Raw genomic sequence first — 15,269 nt, 5'->3', positions numbered from 1 at the left:
ATCCCCACCCATTATATTCTGCAGGAACACTAAAAATAATTGGTCCTGTTTGGATCAGCAGGGACGGTAGAACTGACAAGGCAAAACTAAAAGTGAAACTGTTTGTAAAAAAAACCTTCAGAGAGGCTTTGATGTAAAAAATGAAGACACAAAAGCGCCTGTGACTCACGACCAGACGTCTTCCTCTGCACAGCTGCAGTTAATAAGAACATGTCGCACACAGGCCGAACACCTGACTCAGATAAACAAGGCAAAAAAAAAAAAAAAGCAAAGCAGGAGAGGAGCTGATGAGATGGAGCAGATCTCAGCAGCGACGTGCTGCAGTTCATCTGGAAACAATATCTGGCTGCTTGTTTATGTGGCCCTTGTTTCCAAGAAAGCTTAAGTGTCCACAGTCAACACAGTGCTGCGTCATCGAACATGATCAGCGTAATTGTCTCAGAGCAGGCACACTGTGCCCTCCGCATCTCCAGTAATATGGTTTAGACCAACGGTACGAGACACATCACTGTAAAATCATGTAGAGTAAATGAATGATGCTGTTTTCTTCCTCGTCTACTGTTGTATCGAGGAGGCCAGTGTGGCAACAGTTACAGTCAGATCCCAGTTATACATGAACTCAGTCATCTATAATAAGCAAAAACGCTCACCATCTTACCAGTGGTGCATGTAATCGCTTGCAGCGTGTGCAGTTGCATGCACGTTACAGTGAGTGTAAATCCGCTCCGAAGCATAGCCTATATGTTGGAAATGAACATATCAATTACAGCACCTATGCAGGCAGTGAACTGTATAGAGGCTAGACTAGGCAGTGGCAGGCAGCTGGGACAGATCCATGTACTGTACTTTTAAAGCAATATGTCAGAGTCACATAAAAAGATCAGCACCACTATCACGCCTGTACGATAAATACGTGCACAACTTCCTGGATCCCTTTGTTGTTAGCACAACATGTTATTTTTACATTTCATTTTTTGTATAGATTAAACAAACAAGACATAACGTCATGATTAGTGAGCTTTAGAGGTGCCGGTAGGTGGATTCGGTTTGTTCGGACAGAGCCAGGTTAGCTAGCTTTGTGTTTCCCACTGCTTCCAGGTTATATGCTCAGCTAACTAACCAGCTGCAGGATATGGCATATTTGCTATACAGACATTAAAGTTGCATCAATCTTCTTATCTAACTCTTGGAAAACATGAAAGGAAAGCAATTCAAAATAAATACCAGGCTCTCTGTGGTTGGCAGTGAATCTCCCACTATGCTCTTTTTTCAATTACAACAGACATCTGAAGCATCTATACTGGAAGCAGTTGGAAGTTTCATCAATGAAGTAATGACACAGCAAATTAGCTGTTACTGTACTGAACACCACTGCAGAGAGACAATTTTATTCCTCTCCTGTCTTACTATCGATGCTGTAATCCAGCATTGCCTGAACCTGATAAATTATACATCTGGAGGGCAGGCTTTAGCATTAGAGACCCTTTAGAAGATATGGATGCACCGTGCCCAGCTAACCGTGATAAACACGGACAGACGTGCGAGGCCACAGCTGCCTGAAGCGACAGCAGGCAAGACAGCCAAACATATGGTGGACACAAGCCGCCGGGGATCACACACATGATCGCCACGTGTGTAAAGGAGAGCAATGCGTTCCGGTCCACGTAATGTTAATGCGTAGGCTACAGGGCTTTGGATGCATCTGCAGCACATATTTCTGAGGTATAAAAATGCCAACTTTCCACTTACTTCAGATGACTTTTCTAGTGACAGTTGCCAAAATGTTAAACAAGTTGCAACAGGGCAGATCCCTCTGGTAGAATCCAGAAAAGGTCAGTTCATTCAGGAATAAGGAAATAACATTTAATTTGCACAGATTTTATTATGCACAGATCTTTTATCAAAAGATCCTATGACTACAAAATAAATCAAATGACCTAAAATCATCAGTTCAGTGCAGTCAATAGCCAGTAGTGGTTATTTTTCAGTGCAAGAGCATGCATGTATTGTGTCTACTGAGATCCACCTCATGCACACTTTTTCTGAAAACACCCGAGCAGACACAAGAAACGCCTACAGGCAGCAGATAATCCCAGATGATTTCCACACTCTATACTGGGATTTTGGTGGGGTGAAGATGCGAGAAAAGAGGCGACAACCTCAGCCATAATCAATCTGTTGGAGTCAGAGAGGGTGTCCTGAGGGGAAAGTAGGAATTAACTGAGAGACATACAATAAGCAGCCTATCTGATCCTCAAGTTGTCTGATTACAAGTGTCCATATCTCAGTGGTCCATTTCAACACATGTAGCTCTGTCGCATTTTTCGCTAACAATATATTATATGTGTATCATGACCATGAATACCCTCTCAATACCCGATTTTTGTGGCCACTTGGGGGCAGTAGAACAAACTGCAAAGACATCTGATATACAATCACCCCAGTTGATACGCCTAACGTGTGCAAAGGCCTATAAACATTAGCAACATTAGCATTCATTTTCCATCAACTCCCATATTCAATTTTCTTTTCAGTCTTGTTATGGATTCTACCAGCTCTTGGTGAAAATATCTGAGCTAAATGCTCCACTGTGTTCATTAACTGGTCGCTAACTTTGGTTGTCTGGTGTTGGGAACGTATGACAGTGGGTTTATTAGTGCTTCTTTTGGGAATCCCCTACCTGCTGTGTCTGGAAATGATACTGATGACTGAAACAAAACAGTAAGGTAAAACTGAAAGATCCCAAAATACTCTGGAAAGCAACCACATTTACATCACATAAGGTCATGTGAAGCACTGTTAATACAAAAATATTGATTATAGCAGCTTTAAACTTGATGTATTACACAATCAACCCAATAACCTTAAAATGAGGGCTGATGAGATTGTATCTTTTCAGCAGCAGCATCCTTTGCCTGGTTAACTAACGGTCTACGTAACTGTTGTCTACTAATCTCCACCTCTCCCCGTCTCCAGCCTGGCACCAAACACCATGACCTCACACCATGACTGCGGTCCGTCACCCTCTCTGATGTCACTCTAGTGTCGCTCCATTTCTCTACACAAGTCATGTGCTGGACACAAGGCTGTGCTTACTTAAAGGCTCACTCTTTTCAAGCTGTTGTTTTACTTTCTGCCTCAGGCAGAATACTATCAATTGTTGTGGAAGCGCAGCAGTGGCTGACATATTTAGTGTTCACGCGGCAATGCCTCTTTAAAGCCAGCAGATGGGGAAGTCGAGTGGCACAGAACCCCGGGGAACAAAAAGATAAAATACATTTAGGGCTGGAAATTGTGTGGTAAATTATGCTCTCTGGAGGTGTTTCCTATTACTTTTATGCCAATGTCATGCCCTTTCTCCTGATATAAGGGCCTCATTCACTTGTGATGCCTGGATTGAAAGTTTAATAAGAACACAGACAGACAGGCTGCTCTATTCAGTCCCAGAAGTTCAGCATTAATAGGCTTGAATCTGCTGAGAATACAAGGCAGGGCATGGAGGGGGCAGACACGCTGCCAAGATCATCACAGTTCCCTGTCCCCGGGCTCATTTCAACATGGGATGGCAATTACCGTGTACAGTAAGTGGTAGATTAATTGTCTAAAAGGGGAAGGCCTCCGAGTGAATGTAACAGAGCCTGAGCAGGGCAGGCAAACAGCTGTCATCCACACGGGCCTACAGCTGACGAGCTAGGCCACATACTGAGACTGCAGCTGACGCACTGAATGGAGGACTTTCTATGCAGTATGTCTGACACACTGCATAACACACACACGTATGCAGGATGATTAACTTCCACTGATAATGTCCTTGCCTCACAGCACCCTGCCCGCACGCTCCCCGGACGTCACTTGTGCTGAGAAATGGAGCAGGTGGTCACAGCTGTCAGAAATCACGACACTTCATAGGAGGAAGATTTGTAGTCATACATCATACATGAATAGATCAAGTTCATAAAACATGAAAGAGGGCCATCTCTGGTCGTGCATAGAGTATGCCCCACCTTTTAACGGGCTTTGCTACTGAAAGCCTCTCATACGAGAATCCTAAAAATTAAATATTATGGATTCTCTCATGTCTTTGTGTTGTTTATTCTCCCATAGACACGCTGCTGGCTTGTCTTTTATTTCCAGCTGAAAATAACAACAAAGGGATTCCAATTTTTTAAAAATATGTCTACCCTAAGGCCTTCAGATTTGACAACCATGCCAGTAAGTGAGAGGTTTGCCATTATCCGTCATGACTGAAATTGTCACTGCATCTGTTTAAGAAACCACAAGACATCTTAATTACAGCCAATTAACACCATGTGATGAAGCTCCATTTGGCAAATGAATGGAGAGACAGAAAAGCTTTTGTGTGTGTGTTTAGGCGGTACAGTCAAATCCGGCTTTGTGTGGCCAGGCAGGGGGTAGAAAAAGAAAAGAAGGCAGGGAAAGAGGCGAGGGCCCGGGGCTTCATGCTGCCACCATCCACCCATCGGCTTGTCGTTTGTGTCTGGGGATTTGGGGCCAGCTCTTCTTGCTGTATGGGACGGGGCTTAGGGGCACACTAGAGGCCACAGGCCATGACAAACCATGTGTGTGTATAACCCAGATGCTATGAAGAGGAGGAGGTCAGACGGGGGAAGCGTGTGGGAGGCAGAGGCCGCAGTGTCAGCCAGCAGCCTCACACTGTCTGCTGCAACAAAATGTTGCCCCGAGGGACTGTGGGTGTCCAGATTTGCCTTGACATTTTGTAGAAGGACCATAAAGCGCTTGTATCATTAGTTTTCAATATCATAACCAAGTGATGGAAAATATGAATGGCCACCGTGGACATCGCCACAGGCGTCCAAATGAAACAAAGAGAAAGCAATGTAGATGAAGCAGGGGGGGGGGGGGGGGGGGGGAGGGGGAGGAGACACTACATCTGAGGGGCTGTAATGAGCCTTGAGGCAAAGGAGGGGGTGCAATTATTGCAAGGAAAAAAAACAAAATAATTTCAATGGTTTGGCTTCTGAGTTGTATAAAACTTGATATAATTCATATAAATATGATATCAAAAATATGAAGTGATATAATTTCTGAAAAAAAGGAATAAATATGAAGAGGGTTTCAGATCTACAATTGAGAAGCCAGAAATATTTTAAAAAGCATCCACATTATTATGTTTTATGACTTATAAATGATCTGTCTTGCAACAAACCCTCACAGATCACTCATAGTTCACTGTGGATGTCCACAGCATAAAGCTGTTTTCACTCAGAGCAGTGCTGGGAATCCCTGACTGTCCTTGCTCTGTAAATGCACATGAATTACAGGCCGTGTTGGAAAAATATAAATGAATTAAGACAATCATCTCCTCAGTTTCCATCCATAATTGTGAATGATGCTCAGGGGAGACTGTGTGGAGAACCAGGAAAAGGTCACAGGTCCTATTAAGCATCTTATAACTGTGGTTTCAGAGCCACGCAGCCAAAATAAAGCCTCAACCTTTAGCTGATACTAATGCTAGCTAAGCATCTAGCATGGCTAAAAACATAGGATATTCCCTGTTTTGTCTTACTATAAAGTTGCAACATCCTATTAGTGGATCTTCACTTTGATTTCTGGCATGTCGCATATTGACTCTTGGCATTTAGAAATGGGGAAATCTGACACATATAATCTTTATTAACCTGGTTTAATTTGATAACAGAAATTGTGCCATTAACACATGTGAAGCCATGAACTCTAAAAACCCCTGCAAGGGTTGTAGCTCCTTTCAGTTAAACCAATACATTTACATACCGTATAGACACTGAAGTGTCTAAATCCATTTTGTGGCTACAGTCTGCAATTAGCTTTCCAGCAGCTGATATCTGCATTTAGATGATGTACAGTAATGAGACCCTCTGGCTTATCACTCTCAATCCAATTTACTAACTAGATAATCAGATCAGTTACATGGCCTTATCTGAGCAGACAACACATGCCTGAAAAAAAGAAAAAAAAAAAACGGATGCAGATGATGCTGAAAACTCCGCTCTGCGAGCTAACATGCTGCACAGACACACAGCAGAACCTGTGTAGCTCAAACAGACATCACAAACAAGTGGCCTCAGAGGAATATAGCCACTGTCCTGTCAGCATCAAACCACCAACATGGCAGAAAACCTCTATTTTTGCCCCACTGTATAAATACAAAAGCTCCCAATGGGCTTAAAGCTCTCAAAGGTTCCAGCTCTGTCAGAGCAATTTCAAGAGGTGCTGTGATTTTGAAGGGAAGGCGAGTTCACTAAGAGTCAAATGGGGATTTATAAGTAGGTAGAGTTTGTAGAGCAAAGAGCCTCAAAAGTGGGCATCTGCTCCTGCTTCACTGCTGCTGTGTCTAATTCAGTACTTTCACTGTTTTACCCATCAAATATTCTGAAACAGCTGCTACACTGCAGATGGAGAACGTGGCTCATCGCTTTTCAATGTTTTATTGGTTAGAAAAGACACAACGGGAACAAATTAAGGCTTAACTGTATAAATATTCTCAGAGTTGCTGTGGAGACAGAAGAAAGAGAAATCTCACTGGCCGACTTCAGAAAGAAAAGTCAAAGTAAAGTAACAGACAAAGATTTAGCACAAGAAGCGAGGGGGGGAGATGAAGCAGCAACTAAAAAAATACGACCAGATCAGACATAGTGAAGCTTAAAGCTGCTCAATTATTTTTTTATATTAAAGTAAGAATATGCAGAATGAGAGAGGATTGGAACGATGAACTGAATAAGAATGAAAACTTGATGCTGCAGATCCCCTCAGCTCTGCAGCATTTTAGACTTTTCCAGCTCATTGTTTTGGTTTTAAGATTCATACATTTTCAGCAAAAAAAAAAAAAAAACCCTCAGACCCACTGTACGCCACCCGCCCAGCACCAAACTGCAGACAGACAAAGTTAGCAACTAGTGAGTTTAAAAAAAAGGTACAATCTAAAGCAGCGGAAGAGCCAGACAATTTTATCAGGGCTTGGTGGAGACCAAAACGGAGCTAAAAGGAAAGTGAATACTGAAACACAACACATGTCTGTGGAATGTGTACATAGGCAACTGCTTGCTACCACATTCGCCATCTGTAATAACATGTCATATTAATATGTGAATATTGTTTTTACAGTTTGTTCTACTTCGCTGCATAAGGCCACACATCTTCTTTGTACAGTGTTTCAAGAATGTACAAATAAGTAGCATCAGCTGAAAACAAAAACCACTGAAAATGAATTATTTCACTTAATTTTCTATTATGTGTTGTCTAATTACTGATTCTCCTATTCTGATCATAGTGGCAGTTACAGTACTCAGCCAGATCAGTTACCCACATGCACTGTAAAAGCTCTATCTGGGTGGAATTAGTATTACCAGGGGACGCCAGTAATTTCATTTTGGCCAACCACATAGATCATCTGTCATCGGGACAGTTAAATAAATTACAAGGGTGCCACATAATGTCAAACACAGTGTGGCGATAAAAGCTTCAGCAGACCTCATCTCAGTTTGAGCTCAATCCAAACAGAAATTTACTCAGCAACTAAAATAAATATTTCTGCAGAACTCTAAAATCCTATAAACTGTGATTATTATTTGTGACTTGATTTAAGATGAATGAATCTATAGATTATTCTTTTTGATTAATTGGCCATTTGTTCAGTCTATAAAAAGTAAGAAAATTTCCCATTGTCGAACATACATACATATATAATAAATACATAAATTCAATCAGTTCATCAACTCAATTAATTAACTAATTCTTTCAGCACTACTGTAAAGTAAACATGTATTTGTACACATGCTAACGCTACCATTCATTTTCCCCAGTCTAACCCAACACTACCTTCCCCTGGGGATACGGTATTATCTTTCCTCCTAGTGCGCTTGACACCTGTTACAGCCGTGCCCTGCACACCATCTCCATATCAGCTTTCTACCAGGCCACACACACTGTCCTGACATCATTCATTTCTACCATCTGACTATAACTGAAGGAGCTGATGTTGGTGACGGACACCACAACACGTTGTCGTCTTGTGAGAGCACGCTTTTGTAAACGTGACAAATCCAGCTATTGTATCCTGCTGTTACAATAGTACAGTAGAGTAGGGGGAAGGGTGTACACACACTCGTACAGGAAAACCCATGTATTTGAAAAGGAGGGAGCCAAGCCTCTCAGCAACACAAAGCAACTTTGAAAAGACCTCTAGATCAAAGACAGCTCTTTCTATTGAATTACAGGGTTTCCTCTAACATGGTTTCCTCGCCACTGTATCAAAACACACCTACATCTTTCCTCCATGTTACTGCTAACATGCGGTCTCTCTCTCCCTCTCCCTCTCTCTCTCTCCACGGCTCGCTGTCCCTGTCACAGAGCTCAGCCTGGCCTGTCTGAGTGGACCAGCGGGGCGCTCGGTTTCGGTCCACAGGGCAGGTGATAATGACTTCCCTTGCCTCTCTCCTCCGTACCCTCCTCCTCCTCCTCCTCTTCCTCCTCCACCTCTTCCTCCTCATCCCCAGCTGCAGCGGTGAAGGTGACTGCAGCTGGATGATTTCTTTCTTTCTAAACTGAAGGAGATACGAGTTGGAGGGCGAGGGGGTATCGGTTTAGGTGGGGGTGGTGGCCTCCAGTATTAAGCCAGTAAAAGAGGAAGCTCACATAACACTCCATTAATGATGAATGCTAAGCTCTGTGTGAGCACAGAGGCCTCCGCCTCCATTGTCTGCCACACTGCACTGTAATGGCTCTGAAACTATAAAACCACTGACAATACAAGCAAACTAAATTAACTCATTGAGGCAAGGTTTGAAAAAAGAAAAATCTAGCACAGCAACTGAACAGGAAATTACTTTGAGGGGGGTTGTGAGACTCAGATCATCACATATTCTCAGAAGTCTCCAGTGGGTCTCTTTGCTCTGCCTCCATCCCCTCTGGCGCTGAATGTGTGAAACACTCACATGGGCTTTTTAACCGTTGAGCACTATCGATCACTGTGGATCCAAGGCTGTGGGGTACGTCTGCTGCAGGAGCACGGTTGTTTTTTTCATTTGTTTTTTTCAAACTTGACATCATGTACCTCTCTATTTGCACCTGAGAGGGTAATAATAGCAGCTCAGGCCCTTTTCCGTCCACCTCCCCCTCCTTTACTTTGCACACACTCACAGTGTAGGGAGTCTCATTCTGGTCATTACCATTCAGGCTTTCAAACATCCTCTCTATATCATCACCTCACGGCTCTCCTGGTGTGTGTGAGCGAGCGAGAGAGAGAGCGAGTGCATGTGGTCTGTGTATTTAAGAGGGAAATAGGAAGAAATGGAGAGTGATCACAAGAGAGGGATGGATGGATGGATGGATGGATGGATGGATGGATGGATGGATGGATGGACAGATGGATAAATGGAGAAAGGCACATAAGCAGCATAATTACAGTGAGGACTAACCCCCCCGACTAATTCTCTCCAAAACCTCCTAGGCAGGCCAACAGCACTACAGACAGCACTACAGACAGAGGGAAGGTGGTAGAGGGCTTTGCTTTGTTGTTATTTTCATATTCTCAGCCTCACAGCAATTACATCCCAGTCTGAGAGGCACATGGGGAGGAGGAGGCAAACACAAACAAAAAAGAAGGGGGGGGCACTCTACTCTGGAGTGTAACACTGCACAGATCTGTGGGGTTCATGGCCTCCTTCACTGCCGCAGGTTGTGAATGATCCCACCTACTACATCTCACCTGCCCCACCTGTGCAGCAGCATACATTGTTTTTATTCTGGAAGTCTTACGAACAATAAGAGCTGGATAAACAAACAGATCGAATTTTTTTTTTTTTAAATACGTTTTGTTCCTTAAAACTGTTCTATTTTAATTTGCAACTTCTTTGTAACCTAATATACTGTAACTGCAGCAGGTGAAAACACATAACAGGAGATTTAATGGTTCAGTGTTCTTTAAATGAACACATATAAAAGGCAAACGCTGTCATAGCGAAGACTGAGAAGCAATAAATGAGGATAAGAAGATGCACACTTTCTGTGAGTCTCTTCTTAAAGTTATTCATAGTGCTGCATTTGGTTATACAGAAAGAGAGAAGTAGCTGTTCAGGTCCTGTATACCTTCTCACTTCTGCACACCTGGCAAATGCCTTGCTTGTTTAATTGTCAAAGTTGGAAAATTGCAAAAGTTGTCGACCGCAGCCTCCTTATTATCTATGTTGGAAAGATATGGCGAAGAAAACTGAGGCTGTTACAATGAACACAATTTAAGTTTATGGTTGGTCAATAAAACATGAAAATATAGTGAAAAATGTGCTAGAGCTGAAGATGACGTCTTCACATGTTTTGTTTTGTCTGACCAAAGGTAAAAAAAAACAAATTTACTATAATGCTTACATTGTATAACTATTAGATATTTGGTATTTGTGCCTGTCAATTGACTATGACACATTGATTAATCAATGATCAAATTAATTTGCAGAAAGCAGATTTAGTTTTCTGTCAGTCAACCATGACAAATTGTTCCAGCACAAAACTGTCCATCTAATGACTTCTGGGGCTTGTGATCACCTGTTTTTCTAACTGAGAGTTTCTTTTATTCAACTTTCTGCAAACATTAAACATGTCTCTGTCCATAATCTAAGACAAATGATAATCTCCAACATATTAGAAAAGGTAATTCATTAGCATCCAGAAAACTCCAGCCCACATATAGGTAACCCAGCACAACAATGTTTATTACACATCCACCAATTCTGTTCTACTGTTGTCTTGCCAACTCTTTAGCTGTAATCACTGTTAGGGAACGTGACCTTTAATCCAAAACAGTCTTGGGTTTATGGGAATTTGACAGCTACAGTAGATACATGCTTTAATGCATTGCACTGTTTTTAAAAAATGCACCAGCCCTGTCTGGACAGACAGACTGAACCACATGACACACTGATAGGTATGAATAAGAACATGTTGCAGGGCTGACAAATGTTAGATTGATTTTTAATGAAGTCTTCTTACTTCTGGTACAACACCAGGAGGTTCTGGTTTTACTTTGGCTCCGCAGTGAGGTGCCACAGGCTAAAATACAAAACAGGATCCTTGGAATATTCTTCATGAATAATGACTTTCCCATATTCTGTTTGAAATATTGTTTTACAAAATTACTGAATGTTGGAAATCATTATGAGCAGCTGGATCTGAATTTTCATACTTGACTGAGGTTACTGTTTGGTTTTAATCGTTGTGTCATGTTTTTGTAAGAATTAATTAGCTTAACTCAAAAACATGTGATGTTGCGTTACTATCAAAGTGAAATATGACTGCAGCATATTAACATCAGCAGAAATAAAGATTGCTTTTGGAGAGCTAAACATAAGTCAAATCATAGTTTATTATTTGCTTTCTGTCCAGATTTCTCAATAACGATGGGAAAATAATGACGTATCACTAGTTGACTGTTTCACCTAATTTGTGTAGGTTGTTGTACTGGTATAAACCACGCACTGTTGGAATTGTGATTAATGTCCCACTGAAATTCCCGTGAGACTGTGGGCTTTTACTCTGAAGTGCGCGGGTCAATAGCCACTGAAACACATGGGTAACCTATGAATCCATCCTTGTGTCCATTCTTTAAATAATTCATAAGGATTTTGAGTTTGAGCGCTGCATTTTGAGGGGAATTTGTCCACAAACCGGCAAGTGCCTGTACTTAAACAGATTGAGGCCCGATTTAATGCAATTTCTTTCATCTAAACAACATGAAAACTGGCTCCCAGAGGAGTTTGCAACCAACTGAGAGTCATTCTCCAGGGCTTACGTTAGTGTTTTTTGCTTTATTCTGAAGGGAAATAAACAGCGAACATTATACATAAACACATTGCAGAACCGAATCCCTCAGAAATCAAACAAAAGACAACAGTATTTTTTGGTCCCATCAAACTCTTTGCATGTGGTATTTCTTGTATACAAGATTTGTAAATTTTGAAACACACAATGAACACTGGATGTTTCACAATGTGCATGGTTCGCATGTGAAACTAAGGTCTAGACTCTTTGTTTGACTCAGGATGTCCTGTTCAAGGGGACAAAGCAGACGTGAAACAAGGAAAAGAGATGTAGTGTCTGTACACTGCTGAGCTGGTTCACAGCCAACAAGGAACAGATTCCTGTTGACACAACTTTCAGTGTGAACTATGTCTTCAGTGATTGTGTTACCGAACGCACTAGATGCACTCAGGACATTTACAGCAAACAGAGCAGGACTATGTAAATAAATTTGTGATAAAACTCTTTTTGGACTACATCATTTTCACTAAATAAGCTCACAGCCTCTTCCCTCTAATGTCCTCTCTGGACTGGGACCTGAATTGATTTCCAGTGTAAAGCCTATAGATTACTGTTGACCCACAAACACATTAACTAGAAAACACTCCCAGTGTCTGACCCTGAATTAGGCCTCCAGCAGCAAGCCTGTTTACATTTATTAAAGTGCTAATCCACAACGTCCATGTTTTTTCCAATTGTGACAACAGCTAAGTGCTCTCTGCTCTGGTGTTTGTGTTTAGATATCACCAGTCCATCAAAGTGTGATGTGACATCTTTTTGTTTACATAATATGTAAATTAAAGTGAAGCTATTTAACTTTTGAGAGAATACATAGCACATTCTTCTACTTACAAGTAAAAAGTTTAATTTATAAGCAAAACACACTATTTCTCAGTGTTACACACTCAGACAATTTGCTGCTACAGCTTCAATTGGTCTGGTATGACCACTGGCCTGTGGTCGCTAATGTTAGCAAATGTAGCTTTTGCAATGTGAGGCACACAACTGATTCAGTAAGCCACATGTGGTTCAGCATTTGGCTGAAATGCTAAGCTAACAGTAGCTTAGCATTTAGCCGTGGCTGCCGTTCAGCTAAGGCTGCTTTAAAGCGACACTCCATCACACTCCTGACTCAGCCATGTGAAAAAAAGTCAACAACGTCTTGTGCGGCTCTGGAGTGAGGCTCCAAAGCTCTCAAGAAAAAAAATAACCCTGATGATGTTATATTGTAGGATGAAGTTCTTTCGTGCTTAACTCAGGTAGTCAGGATTTCTCAACCACTGCTGCATTACAACCTAACTGTTAGAGGGTGTCTTTTGTGAGTCATACAACCTCATAGTGCAATATTAAATCAAACTGCAAACTCTCCTCCCATGAAATACCAAATAGAAACCGAAAGAATTAGGTAGACTTTTTTAATCAAATAAATAAATGTGTATTAACTCATATTGTTGACTGTAAATCAAACCAGCATGTGTAAAGTGCAATGATTTAACTTGCAAGGATTCCCATTCACATTCTCAGCAGTCACAGGCCAGACTTTGACCAAGAGTTTGATCGTTCTGCGTGGAGGAAATCTGTTGTGAGAACCAGTCTGGCAGGAACTTGTTTTGTAGCAGAAGTGTTGAATTATAAGAACCTGCATGACAACAGTATCAGATAGCCTAAATGACAAATGCTCTCTTTCAAATCTGTGCAGAGAGCGTTATAAAAAAGACGTGTGGGAAAAAAAAGAAAAATGCTGATGAGCAACTTTTAACACAAAACAGGGGCTTGGATGAGAGGTGGTGGGAACGCATCATCGACGAAGGTCACACCCTCCAGGTGGACTGGATGTGGTGTTTACCCTTTCAAAAACTGCCTTGTGTATGGATAAGGCTGTTAATGGCCCCTGATTGGCAAATGCCTCCTATCTGTGCCGAGCAGCGGCGTTGGAATATTCTGTGACGGTTAATAGCTTTATTGAATCAGAAACGCTGACCCCATTAAAAGCAGCTGAACATCCTAGACTAAAGTCAACACAAAGCAGCGCTGCCTTTGCAGTTTGTTTCTGTGTGTGTGTGTGTGTGTGTGTGTGTGTGTGTGTGTGTGTGTGTGTGTGTGTGTGTGTGTGTGTGTCAGAAAGAGAGAAAGAGGCAGCACATGTTGCTCTCATGAGGCACAAACTCAGTATAGTCGGCCATACAAACCAGTACTGAGCCTTTGTTCTGTATCACTCGCACACCTCCTGTCACTGGGTTTCCTCATGCCAGACCTGCTGTGTGTCACAACAAATGAATGACACTGAAGAAGAACATGTCACACCACATTATTCTTTACACAGCCTATATTTTAGAGCTCTGTTTAAAAAGTGTTAATTCTGTTTTGCCCCCGTTTTTCATGGTGTGAGGTGACACAAGACCCATACAGGATATCACATGCCTGCCATGCCTGCCTACCCATTGTTTGTTTGGTGCAGGAAACAGGATATTCACACACAGGATAGCAGACCAGCTGACCACGGGGCCAGAAGGAAAGAAGTCATTTTTACCTTTTAAAAAGAAAGTACAGAAATACAGCCTCTTATTTCCCTCCGTCATCTCAGATCTAGGCGCATTACAGGTAGCTGTGCCCGCACTCTCCTGACAATGTGTTGAAACAGTCCAAAACACTATGAACAACTCCAGCAGGCTGCACCTTCCTGACCACCAGGACACTCATGTTGACATGTCAACGCCTCAACATCCAGCTGACATTCAGTCAGCAGAAATCAGGCCAAAGACATATAGGTTGTAGGTGAGTTTGAGGGAGGCGGGGAAAAGATTTATACTCAAATCAACACTGTTTTCTTTTGAATCTATTGAATAAGCACAGAAAACCTGTTTCCCCACAGAACTGTATGTAAAATAGACCATTAAGTGTACAAATAATATGTTTTTTAAGTGGCAAATAAGAGCAAAGTGTGCAAGTTATTGAAAATGCAAGACAACAAAACGACTGCCAGAAACGCTGTTAGAGGTGATCTCACAACTAGGTGTTGTTTTAGTGAAAAAAAGAAAGAAATCAACTCTAATAGGCTGTTTGTACACTGATCACACGATTCTTACCTTATGTCTTTTGTTGTGGTCTGACCGCTCGCACTTATTGTCTGTCCGCTGCCGGCACCCGTCAGTCACATAAATCCCCCTCTCTCCCGACAAGACCAGACTTTCTCAATAAGATGCTCTGTCAAAATGAATGAAGATCTGGTTCTGCAGGTGAAAAGTCAAGGAAGGGAAGCTGCTGCCTGTTCGGCATAACCACCCAGTCTGCCACACTCCGCTCAGTCGGCCCCGTCCAGCCGCACTCCCCGCCTCCTCCCCGCCACCCTCCACTCAGTCAGGACGGGACGGATGAATTTCCCCCTGCCGCTGCCTGTTGGCCAATGGAGGAGCGCTCTCTGCTGCAGAAACACACCACTGCCCAGCTGAGATCAAATCAAATCA

At 42.2% G+C, this 15,269-nt stretch overlaps 1 protein-coding gene across 6 annotated transcripts in view; it reads right to left on the bottom strand.

The window, feature by feature from the left end:
* frmd4ba (FERM domain containing 4Ba) overlaps positions 1–15,032 on the bottom strand; it is a 41,819-nt gene extending 26,787 nt beyond the window's left edge. For all 6 annotated transcript variants that reach the window (XM_071495483.1, XM_071495481.1, XM_071495482.1 and 3 more), the window contains exon 1: positions 14,892–15,032. The gene's annotated coding sequence lies outside the window, so the exon portion shown is untranslated. The remainder of the gene's footprint in view (positions 1–14,891) is intronic.
* Between the last annotated feature and the right edge of the window lie 237 nt (positions 15,033–15,269).

The sequence above is a fragment of the Trachinotus anak genome, unplaced genomic scaffold (genome assembly GCF_046630095.1).
Source record: "Trachinotus anak isolate AG129_WGS33_773 ecotype Australia unplaced genomic scaffold, CSIRO_AGI_Tana_v1 ptg000013l, whole genome shotgun sequence".
Classification (NCBI taxonomy): Eukaryota; Metazoa; Chordata; class Actinopteri; order Carangiformes; family Carangidae; genus Trachinotus; species Trachinotus anak.
The sequence above is the reverse complement of the archived record's forward strand: the minus strand, read 5'-3'. Positions and strand labels throughout refer to the sequence as shown.